At 35.9% G+C, this 9610-nt stretch overlaps 1 pseudogene; it reads left to right on the top strand.

Moving 5' to 3' along the window:
* Positions 1–1305: 1305 nt before the first annotated feature.
* Positions 1306–2065, top strand: LOC118842806 (annotated as a pseudogene).
* Positions 2066–9610: the final 7545 nt, after the last annotated feature.

The following is a 9610-nucleotide window of genomic DNA, read 5'->3' as shown; positions in this document are numbered from 1 at the left end:
TGTTCTGTACATATACATTGCTGTAGTCACAGCTTGTAGTATTTTTAGGGCTCTCCTTATTTCATTCTGTAAGTTTCATGTAGATCTTCCCATGATTCCCTGTATTCATCACCTATATCTTCTATTAAAACACAGAAATATTCCATCAAATTCACTTACCACATTTAGTTTAGCTCTTCCCCATTGATGAACATCTACATTATTTATAATTATTTGTTATCACAGAAAGTCCTACAAAATATGTTGGGGCATTTGGGGACTTTATTCTTTTCAAAGGGCTTTTTGTGGTGCAAGCAATTTAGAGAATCTCTGCATCCAAGGATGTGGACATTTTAGTCATTTTATTTGCATAATTCCAAACTGCTTTCCAAAATCATTGTTCTAATTTACGGGTACATTGACAATGTACTGCATTTATTGTTTTATGATCCTTCTATTACTGACTTTTCCCATCTTCTCATTTTTACCAATTTGTAGGAATATATATGTGTGTGTATGCATGTGTATGTGTCTGTGTATATGTATATATGTATATTTATGTATTTATATATACATATATTCACAAATATACATACACCTATGTATGCACACACATATATGTATATACACACATGTATGATTTGCATTTTTCTTATTATTAGTGATTTGTGGCATTCTTTAATGTAGATTTGAATAATTAGGAGACCTATTTGTTAATGTAATTTACCCCCATTCTACATCAATCTCCCTTTATTTCATATGTCAATTTTTCAAAGACCCTATGTTTGGCATCAGAGAGTGATTTCAATATATTTCAAAAGCAGCAACAAAATTGACTGCATTAAACAAAGAATAGCTTAATGAATTATTCCATATGAATGGAAGGAATGAAATTGCATTTTCAGAAATAAAGCATATGAAAATTGGATCAATGGAATAGAGTAGACATATAATACACAGCAATAAATGATTAGAGTAACCTTATGTTTGTTGTATGTAAAGATTTATGCTTTTGGAATAATAATTCATTATTTGTTAAAAAAAAAAAAGAAAATTGTTGGAAAAAATGGGAAATCAGACCGACAGAAAATGGGTATAAACCATACCACTTAATAAGATAAGGTCAAAATTGATACATAACTTATATATAAATGGAATTATCATAAGAAAATTGGAACATGGTGGCTGGCCAGGTTGGAGAGCGAGCCTCCCTGGGTGCTTGGAGGGGCCTATGCCGACCCGCATCCCACAATCCCCAGGAACCTGACACTGGCTGCAGAACAAGCTTCTGCCTCTCCCGTGCTTCTGCATCATGGTGGGTCCAGTCCCGAACAGCCCCAAGGGGTGGGCACCATGCAATATATTATGACCAATAAGCTGGACACCCTAATGCGGCTTTCTCTATCGTTCACAGTTTATTGCTCTGTTTTATTTGATCTTTCACTTTTTGGGCTGCATGAAGCAGCCAGCTTTTATCAGCGTGCCTTGCTGGCGAATGCTCTCACCAGTGCTTTGAGGCTACACCAAAGATCACCATGTTTCAGTCAAGCAGGGCTTTTCTGGCCCAGGCTTTATTAGAGAAGCTGCCACTACCTTTTGTATTCTCTCATCGTTGTCAACTCTTATCCACTTATAATGTATGTCTTTCCAGTCTCGTTATTCTCCTTACCTTACTTCATGCTGCTACATATACAAAAAAAGGATCCTGATGCAAGGGGTTCAAATAGTTTGCCTGTACTGAGATCTATTTTGGAAACATTAAATGCTAATCAACAGAACATTCTGAAATTTATTGTATGTAATGAAATTTTCTTGCTGCCTGCTATAGTTTTTATACTTTTCAGTGGTCAAGGAAGCGTACTCTAGCCTTTTGTATGCTACAGAATTCTTACTGTGCAATGTTCTTCCCGAAAAAAGGACCTTATTTAATGAACTGAGGATTGTTGTTGAACACCTAATAATGAAACCTGCATATCCACTATTTGTGAGAAGACTGTGTCTCCGGAGAATTGCTTTTATAAGCAGATTGTCACCAACAGTTGCAGTTAAACATACAGTTAAATTATATGTAACACGAACATTGTAAGCAGTTGGTACTTCTGCAAGTGATTGTAAATGCCAGGTATTATACTGATTTTGGTCCAGGTTGTGTAATTTCTGTCTATAAACATGTTTAATTCTGTAATGTATTAAATCAAGTCTTTTTTGGCTTCTGAGAAAAATGTTGCGCTCATGGTGTAAGTTGGTTTGTATCTTATAAGCAAAAGTCTATTAAGCTAATGACAAAATAGTTTAAAACAATGAAACCATGCCTAACACCACCAATTACAAAAATTTCTTACTCATCCTCACCAAAAATTTGCTAAATTTCTTTCCTGCCAGTTCGTGTTATCTGTGCTTTGCATATGGTGCAATCTCCTGATTTAGTGCCATACTTAATATTTGTGGATGTTGAGACAGTATTCTTTCTTCCATTTGACAATTTGAATCAAAATAATTTTAACAAGTAGGGGAACTGCATATATTTTAAAATTTAATCTAAACAAGCAAACTGATTCTATGCTGTTTTATGGAATAAATTTCTTTAGCCCACAATTTAGAAGAGGATTTTATCATACTTTAATGGCTAGTCCTTCTTTGTATTGTTAATAACTTGGGTAATTTTGGCTATAAAAATTCCACCAATAGTTTTCTTAGACATGTGGTTGTAAATTCATTTCAATTGCATAAACATTTTGGACAGAAGTCAATAGGTATGTATTGTAAGGTGCAATCTTCCATTCACTTGGTGCTCTGACTAGAAATTGTCAAAGAATTTGAATAGTTTAGGATTCTAAAACTGAAACAGAAAATTGTATTCATTTTTCTTAATACATGCGGTGATACTTCAGGTATTATCTTTATGGAATCTCATAATCTAGATTCTAAACTGTCAACTCTCTTGGTTTCTTAGGCTTGAATTTACATCAAAGATTGCAGCTGCTGAGACATCACATGAAATAAATGCCTTGAGCTGAAGATTAGTCTCTTAAGTGACTATACTTGGTGATTTATTCTAATTATAATGAAGTTTATGCCATATAGACTTTATGTTTTTGTTTTTGTTTTTTTGGAGGGGGGAAGGCACAGAAATTGGGATTAAGTGACTTGCCCAAGGTCACACAGCTAGTAAATGTGTCAAGTGTCTGAGGCTGAATTTGAGCTTAGGTCCTCCTGATTCCAGGGCCATTGCTGTACTCACTGCACCACCTAGCTGCCCCTGCCATATAGATTTTATGTTCATCCAGCAAATGTGATTAAAAAGTTACATGAGAAAGTTTATATATAAGGTAGCTGATGGAAAATAGAGTATGTATCCTTTCTCTGTAATAGGTAAATTTTGAAGAGTTGAATACAGTGTACAACTGTGACTTTATTTGTATGACTTGTTAAATCCTGTTCATTGAACCTCTCTGACTTCCTTTATAAAACTCATTCTGATTTTTATTACTGTGGCATGATTGGAAAATATTTAAAGTATTGCAAAACTTCAGTGATCCAAAGTAAGGTAGATTAGTTCTTTGTAACTAATTTTTTTATGTGTGCATGTTATTTAGACATTATCAAAATACATTCATTAATAATTTGTCAGTAGTCATCATTTGTCCATATCTTTTTGCTCAGCCTGTTCGCACAAAGGCAAAGTTTTTTAAATGAACTAGAATAATTCTATTGGATTACTCTCATTTTATTTGATTGAGCTCACTTTAATCAACTATTTATAGAACAATTATCCACTAAGTTGAAGAAGCAACTGCATAACACACAGTTGATCTTTTTGTGACTATAAACACTGTATCTCTAATCTGACAGTTTTATAACTAAAACTTCTAAAGCAATAAAGGGAATGTAAAATTAAATTAACCAGTATATTCCTTTCTAACCAAGATTTTTTTTATGTTTTTGAAAAAATGTTCTTTATTAGATCAGGATTTTTGATAAGAAAAGAAATAGATTATTTAAAATCCATGAATAATTTTAATTTTCTTATTTGTGTGTTTCATTTCTACCAAGGAGCACTTACTTCTCAAGAACTATAAGTAAAATGTTGTTTGAGACAGGAAAAAAATAAAACACAGAGCATATTATCTATTAGACTTATGGATAGGAAAATAATTTATGAATAAGCACGATATAGAGAACAAGGGTGAGTATAAAATGGATAATTTTGATTAAATTAAATTTAAAATGTTTTGTACAAATAAAACCAAGTGAAACAAGATTGGCAGGAAAGCATAAAATTGAGAAAAAATTACAAACATTTTCTTGGATAAAGGTCTCATATCTCAAATATTTAGAGAACTTTGTCAAATTTATAAGAATATGAGTCATTCTCCAATTGATAAATTGTTGAAGGGTATGAACAAAGAAGTTTTTTGATGAAGTAATCAAAACTATATTTAGTCATATGAAAATGTGCTCTAAGTCATTATTGATTAGAGAAAAGCAAATCAAAACAACTTTGAGACATCATTTCACACCTATCAGATTAGCTAAGATTGTAGAAAGGGAAGAGATGACAGATGTTGTAGAGGATGTGGAAAAATTGGGTACTAATACACTTTTGGTGGAACTGTGAACTGATGCAACCATTTTGGAAACCAATCTGGAATTATGCCCAAAGAGTTATAAAACCATGTATATCGTTTGGCCGAACAAAACCCCTATTATGTCTGTTTCCCAAGGTAATTGGGGTAAAAAGGGAAAGAACCTATCTGTTCTAAAATATTTATAGCTGCTCTCTTTGTGGTGGCCAAGAACTGGACATTAGGGGGATGCCCATTGATTGGGGAATGGCTAAACAAATTGTGGTATATAATTGTAAAAGCCTATTACTGTGCTGTAAGAGATGGTTAGCGGTTGATTTTAGAGAAAAAAAACACATGGAAAAAAGTGCATGAAATAATGAATGAGCAGAAGCAAGAGAACCTTGAATCCAGTAACAGCAATCTTATTCAAAGAACAACTAAGTTATTCTCAGTAATATAAATAATCAAATGAAGTTCAAAGGACCTATGAACGAAGATGCTATTGACCTCCAGAGAAACACCTGATAAATAGCACTCTGTATATCATGGTTTTACAAAGGATTATTTTCTGTAAAATTTGAACTCAGTGAAAATGCCGCTGTCAAAGACCTAGAAGGCCACATGTGGCCTCAAGGCCCCAGGTCCCCCCCTCCCCCCCCCGTGACTCAGGTTCTTTGATCATTGAGAGAGGCCTTTGACACAGTACATAGCTTAGTGCTAGCTTATCTACCTAATAAGTTGTTCATACTCAGACCATTGTCTCTCAATTTACCTTAATTTTCAAATATAATAATGCCACCCACTCTGCTAAGACGTTTTTGTGACTATTATCTCATGTAATCTTCACAATAAAGCTGAGAGGCCATTGTTATTATTATCCCTACTTAAAATTAAGGAAACAGGTCCAGTGACTTGCCAGGGTCAGACCTCTTATTACGTGTCTGAGGCTGAATTTGAACTCAGGTCTTCTTGATTCCAAATACTGTGCTCTCTCCACTTCAGTACTAACTGCCTCTGAGAGTATATTTTTTGTTGTTTAATAGGGAACAAAGAATAAGGGGTAAAACTCAGGAAATTTAACATTGTTTTTCCTATAATGAACAAACATTGTCGTTATTTTGGGGGGGGAGGGGCAATCAATACCTGGCCAATTAAAGCACATCCCATTGTAATACATCCTAGGGACATGCTACTTTTCACTGGCTCACAACCGTGATTTTTTGCTGTCTAAAAATGTAAGTTTCTAGATGCTAGGGATGCTGACACATATATACTGTCTACCTGTAAGCACCTTTCTAGATACTTGGTAACTAATAAACGTCAGAGTTAATGCACATAAGATTATTTAAATTTTACCAAATGCTTTGCTGTGAGCCTTCAACAGCTATGGTAGGAGACTTTCTGGTAAGAAGTTATTTACAGGCTCTAACAGGGGCATATTGTCTCTCATTACATTTTACGCAGTCTTCTGGAAACTACAGCTAAGCAACAACATCTGGAGTAAACTAGGCAGGTGTTCATTTGCTCAGATACTATTCAGATTTTCCCAGGTGGGAAGGCACCTGTTGTTCAGCAGAAACCTTCGCTTTCTTAACCGAGAAAATAAAAGCAATGATCTGTGCAGGTTAGATAATCGGCCTTCCCCCCTTCTCCAAATGATACTCTCCTTACTTGATCACCTGATTACAAAACCTATGTCAGTAAAGAGGATGAGCACCTGAGTTCCAAGCCTCCCATCCTAATACCCCCAAAGCAGGTCAACACCTGCCTGATGAGGCCTCCAAGTGATTACACTTGGAAGTTGGCTGCCTGGGAGTTAATTTGCTCACCTCAAGCAGAGCTCATCTCTGAAGGAGGAGTAATTACTTGGCTCTGACAAGGTTCTTCCACCAAATTGTTCTCACCAGGTGATATTCATGAAGCAAGCTTGGTTCTTGAGGTAGACTTCACTTAATGTCAGGAAAAATAATACATAACAATGGGAAAAATGACAGTGGAAGAAGATATGTCCTAGACATAATATTTGCAGTGAAAAATAAATGGGAGTTAAGAGAAAGGGCCAGAAGGACCTTGAAAGCAGGGCCTCCAATGTGGTGGCTATTTTCCTCCCGCTGTGCTAAACCTTGTCCTGCAGATGAAAAATAAATGGTCTGGGGTCCAATCATTGGATTCCTCCCTTGGCACAGGGAGACTTTTGCCACTGATTGTGGCTCTCCATGAAGGAAAGGTTTTCTCTCAGATGCCTTTGACAAGTTTTCAAAAACAAGAAAAATGAAACAAAAGAAGTGGAAAACAAAGCATGCCAGTATTCCTAAACCAGAAGAGACTGGACAATATGATTCTATTCAATCCATCATCACAAGACTGAACAAGTATTTATTATAAATCTATAATATGCAAGATAAAATGACAGGAAGAGAAAACAAACATTCAAAAACTGTGCTTACCTTTAAGGAATTGCATGTTACTGGAGCATAGAAGATGACAGATAACTGTAGCATTCACGTAACCCCAATTAAGCACAGAAGGTCTAGATGTCTTAAATGAATTAGATAATCAATCCACTGTAAATTAGATGTGTGCATGTATGTATACATATATATATTATGTATATATGTATATGTATATATGTGTGTATACATAGATATACACACATATGTGTGTATATATACACGTATGTGTATATACACATGTATATATTTTTCTATCTACCTGCCTATAAAAGTTTGAAAGAATCATAGAGCCTTACAGTTATTGGATGAAAGCAGGGAATTTAACTAGGAAATATCTGGTGACTGAAAGAATCAGACACACCTTTAGGTCTCTTTATACGACAGCAAGATTGGTCAGAATCAAGCATTCTACCAAGATTCAGTTAAATGGTCATTATATCCAGCCATGAAAGATTCCTGAGAGGAAATGTCACATGGGGAGTGGGGCAGGGGGGAAGCCCTTCCTGCATTAATGAGGTGATTCCCTTATGAAGTTCAAGATTTCAGAAGATCTGATGTTCCCCGTGGACCGTTGTTCTCCACAGCTTATGTCAGTGACCCTGACTGGTAGGAAAGGATGGCAGCCTCTTCAGAGGGACACAGAGATGCAGAAAAATAAAGTGTACATACCAAGGAAAGGTGGCTTCAGGACTCTCTGGGTGCCAAATCTAGGAGTCCAGTAGAGAGTCAAATAAGGACAGATTTCTAAGGACTGCATAAACATCAAAAAGGGCTGCCAGCAAGAGGAAGGTATTATTTATTTTGGGGGGCAAGTGGTCTGAATATTTGAGCCCTCTCTTCTCAAATAGCTTATGTGTGCCAGGAGAAACTGTGCTTTCAGCTGGATGGATGTTTCTGTTACTGTTGTCCTGGCTATACCTGCTTAGTAAATTATCTTTTTAAAGGCTAATTAACATTCTGATAATTAATATGGACCACCCTGGTGGAGGTTCATGGACAGTACTAGTACCTTCAGGTTACCCCTAGAACCTTGAGAGGAGTCATCAGATACTTTCTGGGAAACTAGCCTGCCCTTTTGAGTGAAAGTTGAGAAAGAAAATCTGAAGGAGTTCTAAAAGTAAATATAAGAAAATTTTAGGGGAGCGAGAAGGCCATAGATTTGCAAAAGGCTTTTGAAAGTGGCACCAGAAATGTGCTTTGTAGGAAGTTGATTATTCCAAGAAGCAGAAGCAAATTCATTCTAGGCAGTGGATAGCTTATGAAAATCAGAGTTAAGAGATGTCATGCCATTTTGGGTGCAGGGTAAAAAAGATAGTAAAAAGGGTATTTTGGGTTACATTATAGAATATATGAAAGTAAGATGGTGGAAAATAAGTATAAGAAGTTGACTATTTTTGAACCCCATTTTCCATTAAACATTAAATGTCTATTTCACTATTGAGAATATGTATATAAATGGCAATTCAAAAATAATTTGGAAGTAGGAATTTAGTGATAGTACCACCAAAACTTCAGAAAATACATATTCGTACTCTAATGAATAAAACCCTTCTAAGAGACCCATAGAATAAGGTTGGATTTAAAAAATAAACAACCAAGAAAAAAATACAACACTGAGCAAACAATTTTCTCCATTGTAAGGCTGCCCGGAGACCATTGATATCCAGATAACGATCACATCTGTTCTGTGGTGGACTCTCCTTGTCTACTGAACAAAACAAGAAAGAAATATTTAATTTACCGTTTTTGCTGTTGCTGGTGTTTTTGCTGGTGATGGTTGTGGTTGATTGCTTTTTGTTGCTTCTGCTGTTGTTGTTGTGAGCAATTTTGGTTAGCATCCAATGCCCTATCTTCATTGTTGCCAGTGTGACCTATTGGGAAGCAGCATGGTGGGGTGGGGGTGGAGCAAACAAACTTTCATCATCTTTGACTTTCAGATTTTGTTTCCTCTTTTGTGTTGTCTTCCTCCATTGAACTGTAAGATCCCAGAAGGCAGGGACTCATTCTTTTTTTTTTTCTTCTCTGCACCCCAGTGCTTAGCACAGTGTCTGACATATAGCAGGTATTGACCAAATGTTTGAGTCAAATGGAATTTTTTTCATTTTAAATCTCACTCTGTGCATAGTCCAATATTTGTGAGGTTTGTTGTTCAGGACAATGAAAGACTTAAAAAATACAGCAATCATTTGCCATCTAATTAAATCATTTTCTAAACAAACAACTCTTTTTGTAACTTGTCAAACTTCCCTTTGGTATTGGGAGGGATGAATTATTTGTACTCTCAATTGCTCATCTTTATGTCAGGTTACAACTGCTACTCCTACCTGCCAGGGGCTAAATAGGAAAGCATTGTCTGTGCAATTCTATTGTTTAGTGAGTGTCTTGGACTCACCCTGGCCCAGTCTTAGCAGCAGTGCATGGATTGTTGCCTTCAAAAAGACAATGAGGCGAAGCCTGCCAAGTCATTGTCTAATAAAGTGCTGGGGTTACTAATGAAGGGGGTTAGCCTGGAATTCACTGGGAGTAGAGATGGGGTGACTGGAGGTATAATAAAAAATGAGACATGGAAAATAGATAGTTTCACAACTGAGTTTTAGAATCTAAAAGTTG

This window comes from Trichosurus vulpecula, chromosome 3, assembly GCF_011100635.1.
Source record: "Trichosurus vulpecula isolate mTriVul1 chromosome 3, mTriVul1.pri, whole genome shotgun sequence".
In the NCBI taxonomy this organism is placed as follows: Eukaryota; Metazoa; Chordata; class Mammalia; order Diprotodontia; family Phalangeridae; genus Trichosurus; species Trichosurus vulpecula.
Note: the sequence above shows the minus strand (reverse complement) of the source record. Positions and strands in the feature narration are given on the sequence as shown.